Genomic DNA, 25005 nt, shown 5'->3' with positions numbered 1-25005 from the left:
TTATTTAAAAATCTCTGTTGATATGTAAAACAAGTATAACTTCTGTGGATGAACATCAGACAGCTTTGGGTTGGTCTACAATGACTTGGGTTCCCAACAGATTACTTCCCTTCCAAAGTAATCTTACAGTTTGAGCTCTTGGGACCTAAACTACATCCCTAGAATATTGGTGGTAAGGTTACAGATTATAATTATAAGGGTCTGTGAACCATAAAATTCACAAACATGGAAACAAGAAGTGAGGGGCAGATGAGTGAGAGGAAGCCAGTGCCCCGACCTGAATTTTCCAAAGTAAGATTTGCAGGAAGTATACTTTTATAGAAGACAACACGGTGCACTGGGTAGAACAGTGTATACAGAATTAGAGAACCTTGGCTTCGAATTCCTGCTCTGTCACTGACCAGCTCAATGATCTCTCTGATGGACAATATGCCTCCCTGTTTCTATAATGGCCTTAAAGAGCCTACCTTTGCAGACCCCAGTCTGTTGAATTACGGGGCTTGCAGCTAGCTAGATCCCTGTGACGCTGGAAGCTATGCCCCCAGTATTTGAAACACAAGCAGGATCACTCATGGTGGACAAGTTTCAGTGGAACTTCCAGACGTGTAAAAAAAGTACTAGGTGTTTACAAAATATTGGGGGTAAAGTGTGTGTGTGTGGCCTGGGGGGCAAACCTCATTTGTATTAAAATACAATATTTCTGAAAATTAGCCAGTGTTTCAACAGAACATTGTCCACGCCATCGCTCTTGGACATGTCAGCAGGAGGGATCCATCACTAGAGCAGGACATCACGTTTGGTAGAGCAGAGGGTCAAAGAGGGTGAGACAGAGCCACAGTGAGATAGATGGATTAGCGCAAGGACTTGAATCGGCCAGTGACGGAGACTGATGCAGGACCAAGAAGCACTTTGCAGTGAGGTACGTGAGGCCGCCACGGAGTCACAGAAAACTCAATGGCCGCTAACAATAACTTTGTAGAGCCCTTGCAAACATAAAATGCAAACTGTCCTTATTTCACCTTTGAGGACACCAAGGGCACTCAGTAAACATAAGCTTCCTTCTTCCCATTCAATTTACAGCGGCTGCAGATAGGCTGGGCTTCCCAGTTGTCTCCATTTGTGGTCTGAGGGGCTCCCTGGCTCCACTCTTGAAGTGTGTGGCTTAGCCTTCACATGAACACACTCCCCTCCCCCCAGCCATGCCGCTTCTCTCCACTTTCTCTGCCATGCACTGGTTTTTCCGCCAGGGAAGACCCAGGAGTCTAATGCTTCCGAAGAAGGCATGGCGATCACACCCTTCGCCACTACAAGCCTGCACAGGCTAATTAAGATATCAAGAGTCTCCTTCCTTTTTACTTTTGCTTTGGGCTGCAATTTCGTGAATGCAGTTCTCTCAGACCGATTTAAAACTAATGAATACATAGAAATGAATCTCTCTCATGCACTGAAGATTGTTGATGAAACATCAGTGGAATGCAATGTTTCTTCAAGAAACGTTTTGAGTTGGTTTCTTTTGTGGTGGAGACAGGGACGCATCGATCACTTTATAGAACCTAGGAGCATTGCTTGGGACCTGCCCCAGGTCTCTCAGACCAGTCTTCCTAAGGGATGTTCTTGGCTCCGTTTTTTGTTCTTTTGTTCCAATGCCACAAATAATCCCATGGAACCCCCTGGTTTTCTTAAGGCCCCTGGGTGATACAAACAGATGGTACTGGGCTACTTACTAGCTCATGGGCTGACGCTTGAACTCACCAAGCAGCACCACAGAAGAAATGCCTGGTGATCTGCTTCCAGAAAGATTTCAATCAACTGAAACCCCGAGTGGGTCAACGTATAGGAACAGTCAGTGGATTCACAGTCTCGGAGGGACAGGGCAGGGGAGGCTAGGGAGAAAACGGGGAGCTAACAACCATGAGCACAGGAAAGAGGAAAATGTTGAAAACTTCTTTTGAACATGACAGCTACTGAACTGTATGCAACGTGAATTCTCACTACCGAGTCGGTTCTGACTCACGGGGACCCTATAAGACGGGGTAGAACGGTCCCTGTGGGCTGAGTGGATGGTAACTCTCTCTGGGAGTGGGAAGCTTTAGCGTTCTCAGAGAGGCTGGTTATTTCGAAGTGCTGACCTTGTAGCTAGCAGCCCAACGTCCAACCACTATGCCACCAGGGCGAGCCCTCCTCCGATATGTGAATTATAGGCTAATTAAACTGTTAAAGAAAAACTATAGTAGAGCTGAGAAAACAGTGCATTCTCTGCAGCACAGTGGGTTACCACGAGGCAGTCGCCCCATGACAACGTGTTTGGTTTCTCTTCTTCTGGCTTCTGAACTACTGCTAATCTGTTCTTGCTCTTTCACATTGGTAAGGAGGAGTCATAAAGCCGACCTCTGACTGTTACCATCAGCTGAAGTTCTAACTCCTGCCTTTGCCGTCATTCTCCACTAGAAGGGCAGCTGGTGAGCATGGGGAGATTAAAATCACAAACGCCGTCATTTGCCGAAGGCGACGATGACAGTGAAAACTCAATCCGTCTGGGTTAGGCCTCCATTGGATTCCTTCAGCACACTGCCATGACTACGGGCCTTGCTCACAGAAAGAGGGCATTAGAAAGTGAAGTAATGGCAGGTGCGGTTAGGTTAAATTTTAATACCATCATTTGTTTTCTCTCTTGACCCATTTAAAATTTGTCCTAGTTTTTATTATTTTCTGCTTTCTTTGGGATTGAGAGGTTTTCCTGTTTTTGTTATTGTTGTTGGGTTTGTTTTTATTGGTTTGTTTGTTGTTTTTGCATGATTTTCTTTATAAAAATCCTGGACAGACAAATCTATAGAGACAATAACTAGTTAAATAGTTTCTTAGGGTTATGGCAGGAGAGGTTGGTGGGGGTGGGGGTGGGGCTAAGCAGGGACTGCAAGCTAATAAAAATGAAGAAAATATTCTAAAATTAATAATGGTGATGATTGCACAATTAAAAAATATATATTCAAAGCACTGAATTGTTTGGCAGGTGAATAACACGTCAATAAAACTTTGCAAATTAACAGAAAAGAATTCCAGCTGCCAGTCTGTGAATGGGAAGGCCCTTCTGTGGGCAGCAGTGAGAAAGTGGTGATGCAGTTTCTAAACAAAGGAAACACTTAGAAAATGTCTACATGACTTCAGGAAGATGGGAGAGGGGGGCCCACAAGATATTTAAAAATAAACTTAGCTCCTCAGTTGATAAAACTAGCTTCATTGTGGTTATTTTGTTCTGTGTCTTAAATGTATTTGACTGATTTCACTGCTTGGGTAGGGAACCCAATTAATGAAATACAATTAATCCATTTTAGAAACAATCTCTTCAACTAGTGTCATGGTCCATGCTGGTTGACAGGGCATAGCAAACAACTATGCTTTACTTGATTTTATGGTGTTTAAAAAAATTTTACAACTATGTTTTAATAGGCATCTTTCTCAGACTTAGCTCTGCATTAACACAGTCCAACACGATTCTCTTCATTTACCATGGAGATTAGCTAACTGGACAACTATTTCAAATTTTTTTAGAATGCCATATTTGATAGCCCTAGGCATGTACTCATTCACAAGTATTTGCAATTTCCACGTTCCCACACTGCACGATAAATCACACAGAAGCAAAAGTCATAGTTCCTGCTCTAGAGTAGCATGTGACATTGGAACAACAGGACTAACTGTGCCTGGAAACAATGCAAACTAGAGGAGATCACAAAGGTGAGGGCCTAGTATTCCGGACATTGGGAGAAAAGAGGTGGAAACCTCCAGAAACAGGCTGAAGTGCGGTTGAATGTGTGTGGTCAGGCATTATCCTCATATGCGTCCGGTTCAGTTGTCATGGCATAACCTGTCACCCAGTAAAGCGAATTAATTACCAGTCAAACGGTTCTTCCAATCTTTCCTTATGCCCCGATCTCTCTGTCTTCCTAGGCAATTTGCACAGGCAGGCAAGCTAAGGACAAGATTCTTATGGATGAATCACTATACAGGGAGTTGCATAAGCTTAACTCAGAGGCCAGGGGGGAGGGAGCACTACAACTGATTGTGAAGCTGTACATACAACTCTCTTTAAGAGCGACTTAACTATGGAAGTGGATGACATGTGAATATTATATCAAGAAAACTACAAAAAAGAAAGAAACCACATCTGATGAATGGTTACCATAGATAAAGGAGAAAGAGTTTTTGCTTAGGGGACATTGAGTTTACGTTAATGGTGGTGGAATTTGGAAAAGGTTATCAATAATGGTTGTACAATGTGAAGCGTCTGATCAATGGCACTGAATGATACATGTGGAAGTTGTTGACTTGGAGAATTTTGTGTGTGTATATATTTGCCATGATTTTAAAAATTACTTGAATAACAATGAGTACAAGGAGGAAGGAAATGTGCTACAATGTGGTAATGATTGTACAACTCTTGGTGATACGATTGAACTATTGGATTGTCTGATATGTAGATGAAGTACCAATAAAATGTTTTTTAAAAAAAAGATTCTGAGATGACAGGACTTCTTAAGTAGTTAAACTACTAGGTCAAAGCATCTTCTTCCTTCCAGGTAAATACATCATGAAGAATATAGGTAGTAGGGAAGATGGAATCCAGTCATAAAAAGTATTTAGAGTCATGGTTTTTGAAAATTACAGGGAGGGCCAGGAGGCTACAAGCAGGAGGAAAGGAGAACTATCCAGATGGTGCAGCCTGTACAGAGCAAATGTCATTGGGTGCCGTCAACTGTTAGATGCCTTTAAGTCAGTTCCAACTCGGCATGACCCCAAGCACAAGAGAATGAAACAAAACAACTACCGTAGGCGTGACCTAGTGAATCAACGATATTCAATAACAGCATATTGATTTAATTGCAGGAAGAAAGCGAGAACAATTTAGAATCATTAAATGATGGGCGGGGAGAATTAAGAGTGAAGTGAAAGCTAGAATGGGCCCTTTGGATTTGATCTAGCTGTCGGTGGTAAAACTTGACAGCACTGTGGGGAAGCATCATTGCAGGGAAGCAGCCCAGCCCACCCCTTTTTTTAAGTTTGTTCATTTTACACGAGTGCTTCTCAATGGTGGTAGTTACATAATTTCACGTCGACTTGATAAACAGAATGTAGATGCTGTTGGGAGATTGAAGGGGCAAAATGGACTCCTTTAGTAGCATTTTGAATTTTGAACGAGTGCTTTGTGCCTGCAGCTGGGAAAATCTGGAGCCCTGAAGAAACTCCTCTGTAGGACTGAAGGTTAAAGGAGCCTGCGGGCAGCCTGAAGTGCTTGCTAGGTCACCACTTGGATCCACTTGTTGAGTGGAAGTGGGAGAAAAGTAGCAACAGAGAGATGGGTTGAGTCTGGCCACTGACTCCTGTGGACCCAGTTCACAGGGACTAGAGGAGAAGACGAGAGCAGGGGGGCTGGCCTGAAGTTCGTGACCTAGCCCAAGGGGACTGGGTTGTTGAGAATTTGTGATGGGGCCATGGTCGAAAGGCAAGGTGGCCAATGGGTACACTTGTGAGGCTAAGTGAAGAGGGCCACACTGAGTGGACCAGAACCCAATCAGATGAAGATATGATTTTTGAGCCTGTGAACTGGTGTATATGCTGCTGACTTTATGGACAGCCTGTCCTGATTTGACTTTGCTTCTGAATGTGGACTCACAAGGTCACACCTACCAGGAGGATCCTGGAAACTTCCCTTGAGGTGGGACTTTCTCTCTGCTTGACATTCCTGTCGACAAGTGACAAGCAGCCACGCTGATGGCACCTAGAGCCTTGAAGATGCATCCACGGCTATTGGATCCACAGGACTTTCCACCCACCGGCCCGTGATCTTCCTGCATTTGGCACCATTGCAAATGCTGTGTGAGTTTAAGAGGAATGTAGGACTTATGGACTTGATCTGTACTGAATTGGATGTTTTCTGATATAAAGCTCTTTCCTATACATACATGAGTGTCCCTGGATTTGTTTCTCTAGACAACCTGGACTAACATATCAATCAAGGTCTAGAGGTTTTATAAATTACATATGCCTATAGTCCCTTTTATTTGCAATCCCTCTTCCCTTTGAAAAAGCAATAGTACCCCTAACTAGAATATCACTATTTTAGAATAATTCTTCATGACACACTGATTATATCCATCTGTAATACAAAGAGATTAAATATGATAAAATTGTATCTTGGCTGCAGACTGAAGAATGTGGTTGTGGGAATTCAGAAATGATAGGGTCTGATTTGAGGACTGAATATGGAGTGAAAAAATAAGAAGACATGTATATATGCAAATATATATATGAGGATGGGGAAACAGATCTATGTGCCAATATCTATAGGTTTAGTATTAAGGTGGCGGAAGGACATTGGGCCTCTACTCAAGTATTCCCTCAATGTAAGAATACTTTCTTCTATTAAATTGACATTCTATGATGCTCACCCTCCTGAAACAACTGCTGAAGACAAAGTGGGTGAATAAGTGAATGTGGTGAAGAAAGCTGATGGTGCCCGACTATCAAAAGAGATAGCATCTGGGGTCTTAAAGGCTTTAAGATAAAGAAGGAGCCATCTAGCTCAGAAGCAACAAAGCCCACATGGAAGAACACACCAGCCTGTGTGATCACGTGGATCCGAAGGGACCAGTTATCAGGAATCAAAGAACAAAAAATCACATCATTGGGTGCACACCTCCATGATACGATCACTGAGGACAAACAGGTGCATAAGCAAATGTGGCGAAGAAAGCTGATGGTGCCCGGCAATCAAAAGAGATAGTGTCTGGGGTCCTAAAGGCTTGAAGGTAAACAAGCAGCCATCTAGCTCAGAAGCAACAAAGCCCACATGGCAGATGCACACCAGCCTGTGTGATCACGAGGTGTCGAAGGGATAAGGAATAAGGCATCATCAAAAAAAAAAAAAAAACTTACCATAGTGAATAAAGGGGGAAGTGCAGAGTGGAGACCCAAAGCCCATTTGTGGGCCACTGGAGATACCCTCACAGAGGGGTCTAGGGGAGGAGATGAGTCCGTCAGGGTGTGATGTAGCACCAAAGAAGAATACAGCTTTCCTCCAGTTCCTAAATGCTTCCTCAACCCCGCCCCTGCCCCCCACTGTCATGATCCGAATTCTTCCTTGCAAGTCTGGATAGAGCAGAGGTTGTACACTGGTGCAGATAGGAGCTGGAGGCACAGGGAATCCAGGGTGGATGATAACTTCAGGACCAGGGGTGTGAGTGGCGGTACTGGGAGGATAGAGGGAGAGTGGGTTGAAAAGAGGGAACCTATTACAAGGAACTATATGTGACCTCCTCCCTGGGGGATGGACAACAGAAAAAGGGGAGAAGGGAGACGTCGGACAGGGCAAGATATGACAAAATAATAATTATAAATTATCAAGGGCTCATGAGGGAAGGGGCAGCAGAGATAGAGGAGGGGAGAGATGGAGGGGGAGCAGAGACGGAGGGGGGGAGGACTTGATGCAAAGGGCTTAAGTGGAGAGCAAATGCTTTGAAAATTATGAGGGCAATGAATGTACAGATCTGCTTTACACAATTGATGTATGTTTGGATTGTGATAATAGCTGTATGAGCCCCTAATAAAGCGTTTTTTAAAAAAAGAAAAGACCTACATGTAAGTACAGAAACTATTGCATCTAAATCTTTAATCTAGTATGCTACATATTTTACAAGGAGTATCACAGATTACCCTTTGAACCTATGATACTATTTTTGATACTGTGATTGTGAACAATGGCTATAATATCTTGGATTGAAAAGTGCCCAAGACTTAGATTTCTGCTAAGTTTTGAAGAACATTAACTAGGGGAGTACTGTCTGGGGGACAAGACAAGGGAAGAAGATGCTATCAAGGGCACTCCATATCCAAAAAGGCTAATCCACTGCCATCAAGACGCCGACTCACAGCCACGCGACAGCACTGAGTAGACTGGCTCTGTAGGGTTTCCCAGGCCGCAAATCTGCAGGGAGCAGACAATCTTCTTCTCCCTCAGAATGGCTCTCACGCCCCACCTTGGAGTCAATGCCAACACACAGCCACTCTAGGACCAGGTCCTGGTGAGTTTCCCAGATTGCAATGCTGCACGGGAGCAGAGGGCCCCAATGACCTTGTGGTTAGCAGCCCTGTGTCTACCTCCCAGAACCAACGGGACTCCTAGACTCCAAGCCTTATGCTAACAGCACACACGATCAGGAAATTTCTTTCACATTTTCCATTTTCCAAAGACTTCTGTGGTGCGTATCCTCTGGGTCTCGCAACAGTCCCGTGAAGCCCCCGGAGGGAGCAGCACTGCTGGCCTTGTGCAGATGAGCAAGGGCAGTGGACAAAGCCTCCCAGGTGGTTGGTGGTCACAGGATTTACATCCAGTTCTAGCAGTTCAGGGGTCTGTACGAGGCCACCCCACTGCCGCTCCACGGGGGCCTCTACAGACCCACAAGCTACCTGGCACCTGTAACCGTGTGATCCTAGCAGGGCCCATCAGTGTGTCAAAGTGTTCTAAGGCGAGTTTAAGCAAACATGTGTGGGAGGCGAGGAGGGGCACTTTCAGGCTCTCTTCACAACACCCAATGCACTGTGCACTCGCACAGAAGATTCCAGAGGCAGGACACGGGCTCGGGAAAAACAAGAGCGAATTAGCAAAGTATCTACATGTGCGCCGGCGGCGGCGATCGTTGGAGCAGGCACACCACAGAGAAAGCCCCCCTTGAAAACCTTGGAGCCCCGGCAACAGCCACAGTTACCGGCCGGGCAATCATGAAAACTTTGAAAGAAAGTGAAAAGGCCGTGCCGCACGGACCTCAAAACACGAACCTCTTCTTTCTACACAGAGAGGTTCCGGCGTGGGGCTGGCATCTGCATTTGTTACAATGACAACGCTTTCTGTCTATCAGCATGTGTACAAATAGTATCTACAGATGCCATCTGCATATTGACGCCACCGGAGCTTAGGCACAGGACCTGTCAGCGGATTTTAACACCCATTCCACACGTCAGCTTTCATCAGACATAAGCACAGCATGTTTAATTTATTAGTGTGCTCTTAATATAAAAAGTTGACAATCATCTGTCACTATAACTATTGATAAGGTAAATAAGGACCAGAGGGAAATGTCAGGAAGTTATTGCCATGTTTGCTAAAAATACTGCCTCAAATTGCAGTTATCAGCGCTTCTCTGACAATGAACAGAGCCCATTTTCCTGCACACAGCTATTTCCAAACAGATGTACTCAACGGAGCATTTCGGACACTTCATTGCCGAAGCATCTTAATTCCCAGGTAGGAGGCACGTTGCAGGAATTGGGACAGAGTGATCGCATGGTGCGGCACGTGACAGTGTTCATTTTGTTCCATGTGGAATGATACAGAAATGGTGCTCAAAGAACACTTCGTGTCAAACACAACTTTCTGATGGAAAACGTACGCCTGTGTACCCATCTCTGCTTCTCGGGCCCAAACATCTCTTCTGAGGAAGTCAGCTTTTTAAAATCACTAATTTGGGGTCTCGTGATTCAAAGTAATTTAGTTGGCACTTATTAAAAACCTACTTGATGCGGATGGTAGTTCTTAAAGACTTCAGGAAATACGAAATGAGCGTGCCCTTTTACCTTGAAGTTCTTATCATTCATTAGAATAAAACCTAAATCCATGGAAACCAATCCATCATTTTAGCTCTACCAGCAAACAAGTGTGCACGCCAAGACAGGTGACATATGTCAGGGGCCGGAGCACAAGGGACATAAAGGATACCTACCATGACAGGCACGATCATTAGAAACGATTTCACAGGGGCTAGGGATTATAGAAATGGAAGATGAATCACTATGAGACCAATAGAATCCGCTGAGCCCAAAGAGCCAAAGTACACAAAAGCCAAACCAAACTCACTGCCATCGAATCAATGCCAACCTTTGCGACACTATAGGACAGGGTAGAATGGCCCCTGTGGGTTTCCGAGACTGTGACTCTGTAGGAACAGAAACCCCGTCCTTCTTCCATAAAGCAGCTGGTGGTTTTGAACTGCCCCCCTTGCAGGTTAACAGCCCAGTGTGTAACTACCATGCCACCAGGCATCCTTGCTCCAAAGCACACCAGACTGCGCTGAATTGCAGAAGGCCTTAAAGGCATGTGAAAACTCTCACCAGTCTCAAATTGCTAAGCATCACACTTTGCAATGCCATTAAAAACAGGGTTCCCGGACTCTACAATGCAGACAGGGAGTTCTCTGCACCTGACAGTTGAGTTACTGACACACAATGACTTGCCCAATGGCACTCAGATGCTGCCTGTCACAAGCTGACATCCAAAGCCAGAGCCCTTAACCCTTAATCTAGTGCCCACTCAACTGCATCACTCACTGCCTCTCTTGATTTACTGAATTTGAAATATATGTGGGTTGTAGAGAGCCAAGGGGTGCCCTAGTGGCTCACTGGTTAAGCAGTCCGAAGCCACAGAGGAGGGTCGGCAGTTTGCAGTCTGCGGACAGAGACATGGTAGTCTGCTTCCTTGGGAACCCTGTGGGGAAGGCCTGGGCTGTCCTCCAAGGTGGCTGTGGTTAAGAACCACTGGACAGCAATCGGATGAATATTAAGCCAAGTTTTCTTTAAATGCTGGGTGTGGGAACTGGCAGAGACTTCAGGGACTCTTGGAAGACAAAAGCTATAGATCCACATGCTTTGGTGGTTTGCGAGAGTGACCTAGCTTTTCAGCGTCACATGACTGAAGTGTCCACTGGCTGTAAGGACTCAACTGTACACACTCACTACCTCCTTCTGCAATCCCCCCCAGGGGTCATTCTAGATGGGTTCTCACTCGGGAACATTTTGCAAAGACAGGAAACCTTGTTTAGCGGTCACCACTTGGAGTGGACAGTGGGGTAAGAGGCTATGAGTATCTAGCTGATAGGAGCCAGATATGTCGTTAAATATCCTAAAAAGCATGGGGCGGCCCTCCTGCCTGAAACAAAAACTTATCCTGCCCCAAATTCCTTGCTGTGACTGAGAACCCCTGAACCAGACCAAAAGAGAAAGACTGTACATAACCACCCAAACGCACTGCCATCGAGTCTGGACCAACTCACAGTGACCCTAGAAGGCAGTTTAACTGCTTGTTGGCGCTTCTGAGACTTCAAATTTTTATAGGAGTAGACAGCCTCGTCTTTCTCCCACAGAGTAGCTTGTAGGTTTGAACTGCTGACCTTGTGGTTAGCAATTTAATGCATAACCCACTACTACTCCAGCAGAGCTCCTTTCCATAAACAATAGTGTTCAGTGAAAAGTGAAACCTCATTCTATCCACATGCACACAATCCATATTTCCAGCCACACACAAAAAAAGCACCATGCCTTTATCCAAGTCTGAATATTGAGGGTGGAAGCAGGCCTCAGTTCCCAGAGTGCATGACACGGCAAACAGAGACATAATTAAGGACAGTGCCTTTGCCACGTCGGCCCTTCTGACTATTTGCATGCGGCAGAAAAGATCTGCAGAGCAGATCTTTGTGGACTTTGGTTTCCCCTTCTTCTTCCCTCCTTTCTTCTTTAGGTGAAATTCTGTAGGCAAATTTGCATCTGATGACAACTTCCATCTGCACTTTGAGACTGCCGGAGTACTTACCTCGTTCTCCCCAAAGACAGGAGCCGTCTCTCCGTAGAGCAGCAGTCGGCAGATCACGGAAAGCGTCCCAACAAACTGGCACCTGAGGCAGTTGCTGCTGGCAGCCTCGCCCTCCTGGTAGAAGCCTGGTATTTTCCCTCCCTTTCCCGTAGACTTTTCTTTTCCATCACTCCTACTTCCTTTCCTTTTTCTTTTCCCTGCTGTCTGTGCCTCTTGTCACTTGCCAGTGACAGTTGTTTAGCCCCAGTCGTGACAGAACTAAAAAGATGAGAAGGCCTTGATTTCGTGGCAGGGTTTCAAGGATGCATTCTGGGAGCGAAGAATGAGAGCCATGGGCGTCCTTGTAATTTTCACTTCCAAGGCATTCTCCTTATGCAAGAAGAGTTTGCAGCCCGGATATTCAAAGAGACCCAACGTTGAAAAACATTAGCAAGAGCCCTAAAAAACAGTGGCTCATCATCTACTGCAACGCAGGTACAATGTTAAAGAACACCGCAAAGATTTTTGATTTTGTTCAATAATTTGCCCTCCGAAGTGACAAATTGCCCTTAGTGCAAAGGAACTACGTAGTTTCAAAGGGTTTGGCCTTGGATGTTGCTCCAGCACAGCGCCTGGTGAACACCGCTGTGAGTCCCAGTGCCGTCTCTGGCTACTTCCCACTTGAGTTTGAAAAGCAGAACCCCCCCCCCCCCCGTTGACAGTCGGTGAATAGGGAAGGGACACAGAAGTCCTCTGGAACAGAAAACACGCTGACAAAAACCTCACCCCAAATCTTCATCTTCAGACACACGCAAATATGATTTAGAATCCACCTTGGGGTAGAGCAATTCACTTGAACGGTAACATTGGCGAATTGTACGACACAGGGGTCTTGACACAGCACACGTCCGTGGGGGCACTCTGACTCCAGAATCTACAGCAATGTCTCCATGAAGCCAAAGTCTTCAATAAAAAGAACTCCGCTTAATTGTGTTTCAACCCGAAAAAATAACAATAATTGGGTCTTACGAAACAGATTTTTAACAGAGCAACAGTTAAAAAAGACACAACACAGTCTCATGAGCTCATGGAAGGCCTTTTTTGTTGTTGTTTTTTAACTGAAGTTCGTAAACCCTTTCCAAGGTATCCATAATTGAAAGTGCCATGTATCACTTGATAAGGTGCCCTGGTGGCAATGTGGGTTAACGTGGGACTGCTACCGTCAAGGCCAGTAGTTCAAACCCCACCAGCTGCCCTGAGGGAAAAAGATGCATTGTCTGCTCCCGTAAAGAGATACAGGCTCTGGAGCCCAATGGGGTAGTTCTACTTTGTCTGATAGGGTTGCTAGGAGCTGGAATAGACTTTACAGAAGTTGGATTTGGTTATGGATGTTCCTAAGATCAAAATAGGACAGTTTAATTTAATTTAAGAATAGTTCATTTAAATTGCGATTTTACTATTTAGCTTAAGAATTTAACTTTAAGATTTACCCTTTAATTTAAATTAAGGACTGATGTAACAAGTATTTTCTAACATGGATACCAAAAGGAGGATCCCTGGTGGTGTAGTGATTATGAGTGAGGCTGTTCAGCGCAAGGACAGCAGTTCAAAACCCCCAGCCGCTCACTATGCAGGAGAAAGATGGGGTGTTCTACTTCCATGAAGCATTACAGTTTTAGAAACTCACATGGGGGCCTCTCCTATAGGGTCTCTATGAGTCAGGCTCAACTTCCAGGCAGTGAGTTTGATTTTTGAAAGTTGAATACTAGAGGAAGATAAAATTTCTCCCTAGACAAGAAATCCTCTAGTAATTCTCCCACTGTGTTCTCAGTTATCACACCTACACACACACACACACACACACACACACACATACACACACACACACATACACACACACACATACACACACACACGCGCGCACACACACACACACACACACTAATGCACAGCTACCATCCATTTGAAACCAAGTCGAGGTTACCTCTTCCTGTTCTAAATTTACTTTGCTTACTGCCAGGAAAATCCACAGACACAAGGTAGGCAAGGGCCAGTGGTGCTTGGATAAACTCTTAAATGATGTCAACATTATTGAAAACAATGGCACTGAAGACTTGAAAGAAATCATCAAAATAAAATTAAATGACATCGCAACTCTTCTGGAAGACAGGGCTTCACATCCGCTTCATTCAAGTTCAGCAAAGGGAGGTGAATTTAGACATGACATGGGCACTAATATCGGTGGGAAGAAAAAAAGAGACCGGTCATATTTCTCAGATTGTTATTTGGTTTAGGTACTTCTGACTATTTCTCTTTTTTGGGGGGGGGGGCTTCTGACTATTTCTGAGAAGTGTCAGTTATTAGGAATTATGGAAGACTAAGTCAGGAAATGAAAAGTGAATGATTCCATCTGCACTTGGCGGCATAAATAGAACCCTGGCTGGGCACACACAGTGGCTGTAACAAATGACACCAGTAAAACATCATGTAATTCTTCTACTTTTCATTCTAGCTCCACCCTCTCAAAGGTCAAGGAGAAACTTTATTTGCTGTGACCACAGATAAATTTCTGAGAAGTCTTTCATGAAAGAAAAATGTGCTGCAATAGAAAAAGCAATCTGACACGGAGGGTCAGGTCTGCGAATAAGATTGAAGATTTCATATTTCAGTCCTTTGTGTACGCTCCAGCACCCAGGCCATCGAAGCTCAGAGGAAAAGGAGGCTATAGTTTTAAAGGTACTTAGGGTGTTTTCTGAACTTGAGATACTTTTTAACCTCTAAACTGGCTAACTGTAGGATGGTGGCTTGTTCACTGGAAACCAGTGTTGCTCTCCAGGTAGTCACACTGCCGAGAAGTCACCATTTGGTCGGCCGTGGATGGGAAGATCCAAAGAAACAGATAGTGCGGAAGCAGGATGCCACTGGGCTGACATTCCTGTCTCGTCAGCCGGCTTTTCTGACTGTGTGAACATTTACTCTTGGCAGCGGGCTTGATGACCCACCAAGGTTTGCATACCAAAAACAAAACTCACTGTCATCGAGTCAATTCCAAATCGTGACCCGATAGGACAGGGGAGGACAGCCCCTGTGGGTTTCCGAGACTGTAAATGTTTACTGGAGTAGAAAGCCTCATCTTCCTCCGTGGAGCAGCTGGTGGCTTTGAACAGCTGACCATGTGTTTAGCAGGCCCCAAGTGCAAACCACTACACCACTGGGACTCCATGGATTCCCCCACAGTCTCAGCAAAATATGGAACCAACCTTTTCTCACCACTGCCTAACAATCTTTACATGATATTTCTGAAGTGTAAATAGAGCTTTCAAATAGCAGCCCGGGATTAGACAGGATTTGAAATGGATAGCTCTGAACCACATTCTTTCAAAAAAAAAAAAAAAGTAGAAGAGAGAGTGTGTAAAACTTTATTGAGAATAAAGGGAATGGAAGTCTACAGGATTCATGCCGGGCAGATCGCAGGCTTCTCCTGCTTTAATGTCAAACGTGTCCATAAACAAACCTGAATCTTGCTTACGCTGAAATTGATTTGTAGACTAGATTTAGATTAAAAGATCAATAAGAAAACTGTGAGGCAAAAAAGTTTGCAACTGGATATCCCAAGATGCAACATTCCACCACCAAGTCAAAGGTGTGTGTCGGCTGAGAGTCTCAGAGGAGCCTGAGCAAGGACGCCCTGTTTAAAGCACAGGCTATGGTTTGGAGAAACACATTTCGTTTCTCTAATCAGACACTTCAGACCGAGACCAATATCATGCAGTGTGACTCTCCAAAGCATGACAACAGACACATCCTCTCCATTTATAAGAATGGCATGATGGGTGAAATCCTTCCTTCCCCACAATCATCTCTCTCTTTTTTTTAACTCTCCTTTTCACAGACAGTTTCCTCGTGTAAGATGGGGATGCCACCTTGTCTCAAATAAGATTTTAGAGACCCAGACTCAGAATAGAAGCATTTGAACATTTCCTTATAGACTCTTGGATGGGACTTCACCCATAGCCGTTTTTGTGGAATATCAAAGAGCTGAGAAGCCTCAGGAACTACAGTAAATGAATAGTTCTGGAAGATTCTTGATATGACTGACACTAAGTATTTCAAGGCCTGGCTAGCCAAGGCCTTTCACCTGAAATATGATGAACCTTTTTTTTCCATACCCTCCCCAAATGGAGAAAACCTCTGCTGGGCAGAGGTTTCGTAGCACACATTTTTCCCTGGTAGGCAAGCATCAGGCAACTCGCTCAGGGTTAGTGCACCCAGTGGTGTCACCTGAGAAGGTTCTCTCTGGTCAGAGTGAAATTTTTCATGAAAGCAGTTGTACACGAACCTCTTTTTATGTGATGACCGATTTAAGAGAACAGCGTGCCACTGAGAAATGTTGTTTCCTGCTCAGAAAAAATGCCACAGAACTGTTGTGCTGGGGAAAACTCGTGTACAGTGGTTTTCTCGTTTCAAAAGAGGTGAAATGTCAATTGATGACAAACCTCGTTCTGGATGTCCATCAACTTCCAGAACAGACAAAAATGTAGACAAATTGCGTGCATTTGTGCTGAAAGACCAACAACAACGAACCAGTGAAGAGATGGGGAAATTACCTGGACTATCTTGGAGCTGGTTCAGCAAATTTTAACAGAAGATTTGGGAATAAGAAGGGTACCTGCGAAATTTGTGCCTCGGGTTCTGACAGGGGAAAAAGAACATCAAATGGAAACATGCTGAGTCAGACTTTTTCCTAAGGTTATTACTGGTGACATGGTGACCTTGAAAACAAAAATCAATCAAACCAGTGGAAGACATCACCACTACCCCCAAAATAAGCTCGTCAAGTGAAAGCAAAGATCAAGATGATGCTCATTTGTTTTTTGAGGGGGGTAGTGCATTTGGAGTCCATTCCACCAGGTCAGACTGTTAATCAAGCTTTCTATTTAGAGGGCTGAAAAGATTGTGTAAACCCTGTGACAAAAAGGCCTGATTGGTGGCAGATGGGGGACGGGTTTTGCCACCACGACAACGCACCTGCTCACACAGCCATCTTATGCACCATTTGGGGCAAAAAATAGCATGCCTCTACTGACCTGTGCACCTGACTCACCTGACCTCACTCTGTGCAACTTCTTTTTGTTACTGTGCACGCAGAGGAACATGAAAGGACAGCCATTGGACAACATCGAAGAGATGAAGAAAAACACGAGGGAGGTGCTGGCGGCCATCCCAAGAGATGAGTCTGAAAAACGTTTCCAAGAATGGAATCGCAGATTTGACGAATGTATTAAGTGTCATGGAGAGTACTTTAGAGGTGATAAGGTTGTTTCGTTCGCAGATTTGACGAATGTATTAAGTGTCATGGAGAGTACTTTAGAGGTGATAAGGTTGTTTCGTTCGCAGATTTGACGAATGTATTAAGTGTCATGGAGAGTACTTTAGAGGTGATAAGGTTGTTTCGTTAAAAAAAATTTAAATACATAACTTTGGGAGGTGGAGTCCAGGGTTTTTAGGCACCCCCTTGTATATCATCCCATTCTATATTTCAATCACGGCAGTTAGAGTTGTACAACTGCTGCCACAATCCGTCTCTAAAGAAGCAGCCCAAAGTGAAATCTGACCGACACATTTATTAAGGCGATATCCTTAAATATGATTTTTTTTTCATTTGGGGGTACTACAGAAAAACTACAACACAACGTGAAGTGAAAGAACCTAACACAGACTAAAAACACCAGCGAGAAGTGATCAGACTATCCAGCGAGGGTCACAAGGACTTGAAATCAACAGAGAAGTCTTCTGGCAAAATCTTCTCTGGGCCCTTTTTCATCTTGGACAGGAAATGACATTTTAACAGAAAGGTTGATGACAGCAAAAGTCTCCAACTACGTCTATACAGTTTAAAATTCTTCACTCCAGAGATGAGACCTGGCTGAGTCTTCATTACCACACTCTAACCAACACTCGGAGCGGCTACAGGTGACGCACCTGCTGTTTTCCCGTCCCTTCTGCACCTCACCGAGATGGGCGTGGCGAAACACAGCAAGAGCAGCACACAAAGCAACTGAGGAGTTTCGGGAAAGGACGCGGCCGCAGGACTCGAACCAGGAGGTGCTGTGGCCAGCTAGCATCCAAATGTTTTTGTAGAGCTGGTGGCATGGTGGGTTACAAGGTCGGCAGCTCGAGCCCGTCAGCATGCTGCAGAAGAAAGGAGAGGCTGCCTGTGCTTGTAAAGATTTACAGCCTTGAACCTGAAAGTGGGGGAGGGGCGACCAATCACAATAATCAACATATAACCCCCTCCCAGGGGGTCGAACAGAAGAAAAATAGAGGGAGTCAGCGGTTAGTGTAAGACATGAAAAAAATAAAATTTATAAATTAACATAGATTCATGAGGGAGGGAGGGGGTGGGATAAACTGATACCAAGGGCTCGAGTAGAAAGAACATATTTTGAAAACGATAATGGCAACATATGTGCAAATGTGCTTGACACAATGGATGGATGCAATGGATTGTGATAAGAACTGCAAGAGCCCCCAGTACAATGATTTTAAAGAAAGAAACCCCGAAGAGGAAGGTCCGCGCTCAGAGAAAGGTTGCCTGGGTCAGTCGGTCGGGGTAGTACACAGAGCCCGGTGCATTACAAGCTGCCTAGAACATCAGCTTCAGGAGGGCAATGGACACGTGCCAATCAGGTGGGTAACCAGACGCCACCTCGAGGTCTTTGGTGGCAACACCGCTACCATTGATTAGGAGAATGATGGCCAAGGAGTTGAATAAAAGGCACTTACTTCACTTACAAACCAATCCGTCCCTTTTCTTTCCAAGGACGGAGGACCCAGTCGTGAGCAAGTAAGGTGACGCAAAGGCAGTAAGGGGAGCGCTCGGAGTCGGAATGGGCCTGATGGCCCGCGCTTTCCTTGGCTTTGAGTGGTCTTTTAGCTGCGACAGTCCTTTCCCAGGAATATGAAACGGGAGCTCCAGGAACCTTAATAAGAGGGTCGTGGACTGTATATTTTCCACAAGATCATACTATTTTTGACCAGGGGACAGTTTAGAAGCAGCTAGTAAAAAGTTTAGTGTTTGCTAGCAAACAATTTAACATGAAAACAGAGCTGGCTTTTTTGGCGATGGCAATTAGCTTCTTAGTGTTCCAAACACCAAATAACGTTTTCCCATTAATTTTTAAACTAATGTGCCTCTAACTTAAAATAAACTGTACATCAAAAGAATGGAAAATAAACAGCCAGGAACACAATTTGACGAATTGGATTTATTTAGTTTATTTATCTAAACAGGGACCATTGGATCTCTTTAATAGGCTGACAGTTGCACTGGGCTGGTTAATAAAACATTCAACACAGTATCTTCAGCCAATATAGAAATGCAAATCCCACCAGGAATATTTTATTCATGAGGCAGTAATTTCTGTTACTACCATAGTTGCTTTATCAAAAAAAAAAAAAGGGGGGCCCATTGCAAACAAACAGCGCCACCTAGTGACAGCACTGAAACACGATTGGCCACAGGTTTGTAATTAATCTTTCAAAAAATCTTACCAGTTTTTCTTTCCCTTTTATTTCCTAGGTAGGATCAAAGTGGCGAGGCAAAACAGAGGGACAAGTGACAACAAAAAAGCCAGCCAAAATGCCCAGAGCATTTTGCTAAGCCATTTAAGAAGAGGGGCGTTCTGGTAAGCCATCACAAGCGGAGAAGACTCTATGAAAACTGAAACCACGTGCTCTTCTCCCGTAAAATGGCACCGGGCCTGAACCCCAAACACCAGTGGGGCTGGCGGGTGGGAGGGTGGACCTATCAATTAAATTACAAAACCATGGTGCCGACGCTGATCTAATGCATGTGTGTGTCTACGTGTGGATGAGAACAGTTTGGGGAACCGCCTTCAGAGACTAGCTGCACGCAGGAAACCACACGCGCGCCTGCAAACACGTCCATTAGTAATACTTTCACTCTGGAGACCACAGCGCTACCCAAAAAACTCAGGGGAATGCTCTCCAGTTTCGGGTTGAGAAATATTGAGATGTGTTGAGAATGTAAAATCTGTCCAGTGATAGACCAGTGATTGAGAACCAGGCAGACATGCTCAACTCTCCAATATGGATCTCACTTCCAGGGGGAAGCGCACCATAGAAGAAATCTCACTTGTGTCTAATTCTCATGCATAAAACCCCCAGAGCAGCAAATGACAGCGTCTTTCTCATAGCATTGGTGGAGAGTCTATGTAAGTCATGCATATAAAGTGCCAGGCCGGGCCTACCTATGTTTTCTATTACTTGAACCACATTCGAACACAGAGAAGCGATGCAGAGACAATAACACAGAACAGCAGAATGATTTGATGAGCTACATTATAGAACAGTCCCCGGCATAGTCGGGGGTTCTATGATAACTGTCTGGTACCTTTGGATTTTGGGGAGGGAGAAAAAAAAATCCAGATGAAATAATCCCATACAAATATGTTCAGGACAACACAATAAACCATGGAGGGAATAAATGGAAATGGATTTGGATTCAGCCAAAGAAAAATGAATGTTATTCAGGGAAACACTCCCATTTCCAGCTATAGAATTAAGAATTTATAGGCATATCGCCAAGGGGATGATTGACAATGATTATGGGGTTTTTGTTTCCCTGCCTTTAGTTTGCTTGTGTTTGTTTGTTTGTCTCTTGTTGTCTACGAGTTGGTTTGTTGCTGTTGTTGGGAAGTTGGTCTTATGGGTTGTGAATTTGTCATCATATGACCACCAAAATAAACCGGAGTCATGCAGATGCATTATGGTCCCCCAATAAACTCTAGCCCCAATCCAAGAAGTTAGTTTTGATCACATGGCCCTGCTTGATACTCACCTTCATGATTATGATCTGAAGATCAGGGTGCAACAGCAAAACGTGGGGAACAAAGCAGATGGTGCCCGGCTATCAATCTGAATAATATCTGGGGTCTAAAAGGCTTGTATTCAAACAAGCAGCCATATAAGCAAGGAGTCAACTAAGCCCACATGGAAGAAGCACAGCAGCTTGTGGGATCCAAAGACAATGATAACAAAATTCAAATATGACAAAAGGAAAAGTATCAGACCCTAAATTGTGAACACCCAACTTGCAGAAGGTGATGGAGGACAATAGGAGCCCAAAACCCATCTGCTGAGAATCTAGCCTGAATAAGTAACTGCCAGATCCCCCACAAGATTCTTCTAAGTGCAAGTATTTCTTGCTTGTTCCATGAAAAAATTTTTTCCCTGGCCTTTTAAATATTCATGGTGGTCTTTTTTTAATTACACACTATTTATATGTTTATATCTGTATTATTATTATTTTATCCTTACCACTCATTTTTTCCCTGTTTCTGTTGGGTTTGCCAGTTTGCAAAGCACAGAAGGCGTAAAGGCAGAGCTAAGAACTGATGCAAGGCTTCATAGGGGAGACGGTGTGAGGGGTGGAAGACAGGGACGGTGAGGAGGTTGGGGAGCAAACAGTGCATGTGGGAGGGGAGAGGGAGTACTCTCTAGAACTGATGGTGATTACACACTTATTTTAAAACTGATTGAAACATGGGGGTTGTGAGAAAAGGTTCTAAAATGGGTTGTGGTAATGACTGTACAACTCTTCTTGATATGATGGAACTACTGCATTATGTGATATGGGGATTAAGTGCCCATAAAACTGTTAAAAAGAAGAAGACTTTCTAGGCATGGAAAACACCCAGATGATAATCTTGTGTTAAGACAGAAAAAGACAAGAAAAGGGGAACAAAGTGGATGGATGGAGAAGGATCACTATTATGTAAAATAAAACCGTACATTATGCAAGAAAGAGGGAAAGGGAAAACCGGAAGGGATAGGCCAAATGTAGAATGAGGTGTCGGCGGTTGTGCACTTTCAGAATGGTCTGTAACGCGCAGGGATTGTTTCCACCCAGAATTAAACAACGAAGGTAACGGGTCATTCTTAATGTCAGGCCGTTTACTAAGTGCTTATAGTGACCATGCATCCATTTCTGGGGTGCCCCTGGCCAGCCTGCCTTTCTCCCTTCTGTTTGGAAGGCACTACCCATATATCCTCGAGTATAAGCGGACCCGAATGTCAGCCGAGGCACCTAATTTTACCACAAATGCTGCATTAAAAATGTGCTGGAAAACTCGGCTTATACTCGAGGATATACGGTATGTCCCCGCAACCAGGAAACAATGAGAGCATTTCTGTTGAGCCGAGCCAAGCCTCTCAGACCCACTTTCCTCATTCTTGATGGCTTCCAGAGAGACAGAAGTAAAACACCCCAGGAAGGCACAGAAGTCCAGAAAAGATCAAATGTAAACAGAAGCATTAAGCTCTTGACTTTTCACAGAAACTCAAAAAGGAGAAGGTGTGTGTCTCTCACTTCACTTCTCCGGGCCACCGCAGCCCGTTACAGAAGGAGACTGGGGACTGGGAGACTCAGAGCCTCAAGGTGCCCATTCACCTAGTGAAAGAGGGAGTACAGGCGGCAGCAGCAAACACGCCCAGCTCTTTAACCCTGACCGAAGGGACCAACTCAGGTGGTGTGCAGGGAGCTGGGTTTCCAGCCTCACTGCTGAGACTGTCACTAGACGTGCCCGTCTCTGATGTAGACGCGCAGTTCCAGGTGCTATCAATCACATCACATAGCCTGAGCCAAAGGAGAGCGAGGTGAACTCCAGATGGGGGCTAAACCGCTCTGTCTGACTGTCCTTACACGGGAATCCTCTATCCCAAATCCTTTGCTCTGTGTGTCTGCAACTTAGGAAGTTCACCATGGTTACTGAGAAAGACAATAAAAAAGGAAAGAAAGAAATGTGCAGTGACATAATTCCACCACAAGATGGTGCTACTCACCATAGTACAATATCAGCCGGATGGTAAAAAGGATTCCACACACCAGGGACCTGTAACTTGGTAATCTCCTTATTCCTTTCTTTGGCTTTCTTACCCAGTCTTAGTCAAAACACTTTATAAAAGTTTAGAGGGTTTGTTGCTGGTTGGTATTCTCTAGAAGCAAACCATAATCTTAAACTTGAAAAACAAAACCATCATTAATTACATGCCGCCGCTCTTTCAGACAGTCCCTCATGTTGTGGTGACCCCCAAGCTTAACATTATTTCCCTTCCTACTTCATAACTGCAATTTTGCTACTGTTATGAATCGTAATGTAAATATCTGATATGCAGGATGTCTTTTCATTGTTACAAATTTAACATTTTAAATATAAAGCATAGTGATTAATTACAAAACAATATGTAATTACATCTTGTGATATATTTATGTGTTTTCCGATGGTCTTAGGTGATACCTGTGAGAGGATCATTCGACCCCCAAAGGGGTCATGACTCACAGGTTGCGAACCGCTGTCCTAGAGCACTGGCATTCTGACAGGCCCCCACATCACCTCCCTGACATCCCACCGATACTGAAGGAGGAAACGACACCCACCCCTACCGTTCCCACTCAGGGAAAAGCCGCCGCCCCACCCTGACTGTGGCTCTCCAGGGGCTTAGCACTGCTGGAAAACAAACCTTAGTCAAAGGACTAAGGTTCCTCTGCCTACATGACTGTGTATACCAAACAAAATGAATTTCAAAGTGTCTGTACCACTAGCGGGCGACTGCAGACAGGTTCTCTCAGCAATTCACTGGTCTTAAGCCTTGTCAGGGTGTCTTCTTCATTAAAAAAAAAAAAAGCCCAGTCTAAACAGTGGCTCCTGAGATGACGTGCTGGACCAGTGACACTCAAGACACAGAGGTCAGCTCAGAGGTATGGCAGCTGACTTTGGGGGTAACTTTGCTAGGTTTTCTTGAAGGACACAGAGTAATCCCTGGCTTACGAGGAAGAACATTTAAGAACATGGAAAACCACACTTGTGAGGGAAAGGCCAGGAAAGGTGGGCCAAGGCATTTTTTCCATCACCATGATGCACCCTGCCTATTCTTCCAGGCTGGCAGGAGCCGCCTGACAAGCCTTTCCTTCGGAAACCATTCTCCATCCAAACTACACTCCTGATCTGTCCCTTCAGATGTCTTTTTGTTCCCCAAATTAAATATATATAAATGGGACCACCTATTGTTTGGATTAAGTATAAATCGAAGCACTGAATTATTTAGGGAAGGATTAGAGAGCTAGAAACATTGCCTTCAGAAACATAAAGACCTCGGGTCAGCATATGTTGAGAAATAAAAGCTTCACATTTTGATACTTTTGTTTGAAGCAGGTTCCTTTGATTCTGTAGCAATACTTCTTTATGATGAGCATGCGCGTGTGTGGTCATTTCAAGTGCCTTGGGGGCTTGCAATCACTGGAGAATTGACGCATTCAAATTGTGGGATTAATGAAGAACACTGGCTATCCTACGGACAACCGGACACAAACCCCAAACCAAACTCGCTGCCATCGAGTCGATGCTGACTCAGAGTGAGCCTCCTGTGGGAGCTTGCGACGGGAACTGTTCACAGGAGTAGAAAGCCCCATCTTTCTCCCAAGGAGCGGCTGGCGGTAGAGACATGCTGACCATGCGGATCGCAGCCCCACACAGAACCACTACACCATCGGGGTTCCACAGGAACAAACATACGAGTCTTAGAAGAGATGCAACCAGAAGGCTCCTTAGAAGGGAGGATGCGAGCCTTAATGTCAGTTTCTTGTTTCTTGGACACATCATGAGGGAAAGAGCATCACTAGGAAAGGCCAGCGTGTTTGGGCCAGAGGGGGATCCGCAGAAACAAGAGCAACCCTCAATGCGGGGATCAACACAAGTGCTGTGCACGAGTCTACAATCAGAGGCACTGGTGTGTGGGGAGCGAGCATTCTGAAAGCAGGCCCTTAACTCCCTTTTAACGTCTTCACATCAGTCTAGATTCTCTGGTGGATTTTTATTTTTTTATTTTGTCACATCACTGATTGAAGCTGAACAACACGAGATGTTGCCGCTTCACCCATAAGTGGTGTTTTTTAATCTGCCCCTTTTGACGGCTCAGTGGGTCACTGGCAAAAGGCCCAATGAGTGCTTATAAAAGGGGGCCCTGGTGAATTTTTAAAGCTGCCTTTTCTCACAGCAATTCCTCTATCTTGATGCTGACCTAACCATGTAAAGCAAACAAACCCACTCCGAGCGGCCCTACAGGACCATGGTAGAACTGCTCCAGGGGCGTTTCGAGACTATAAACCTTTCAGGAGCATTCAGTCTCACTTTCCTCCCTCAGAGACCCTGCTGGGTTCAAACTGCTGACCATGGGATCAACAGCCCGATGCACAGCCCATTCCATCATGGGGCTCCTACCTAACCATATACATTGCCTACAGAAAGGCATTCTTTTCCTCTGAGCTCTGGTGGGTGCAGGAAGTCACACTGCATCCCAGGGGGTCTTGA

General features: G+C 44.7%; 1 protein-coding gene and 1 non-coding gene across 6 annotated transcripts in view; both read right to left on the bottom strand.

Annotated features, from left to right (window-relative positions):
- The window catches only part of VTI1A (vesicle transport through interaction with t-SNAREs 1A), a 393311-nt gene that overhangs the window by 345600 nt on the left and 22706 nt on the right, over positions 1-25005 (bottom strand). The window lies entirely within an intron of this gene.
- LOC142430086 (small nucleolar RNA SNORA21) lies at positions 24520-24655 on the bottom strand. Its single transcript, XR_012780561.1, has one exon. It is a non-coding gene; the product is annotated as a small nucleolar RNA SNORA21 (small nucleolar RNA).

Source organism: Tenrec ecaudatus, chromosome 16 (assembly GCF_050624435.1).
Source record: "Tenrec ecaudatus isolate mTenEca1 chromosome 16, mTenEca1.hap1, whole genome shotgun sequence".
Taxonomy (NCBI): domain Eukaryota; kingdom Metazoa; phylum Chordata; class Mammalia; order Afrosoricida; family Tenrecidae; genus Tenrec; species Tenrec ecaudatus.
Note: the sequence above shows the minus strand (reverse complement) of the source record. Positions and strands in the feature narration are given on the sequence as shown.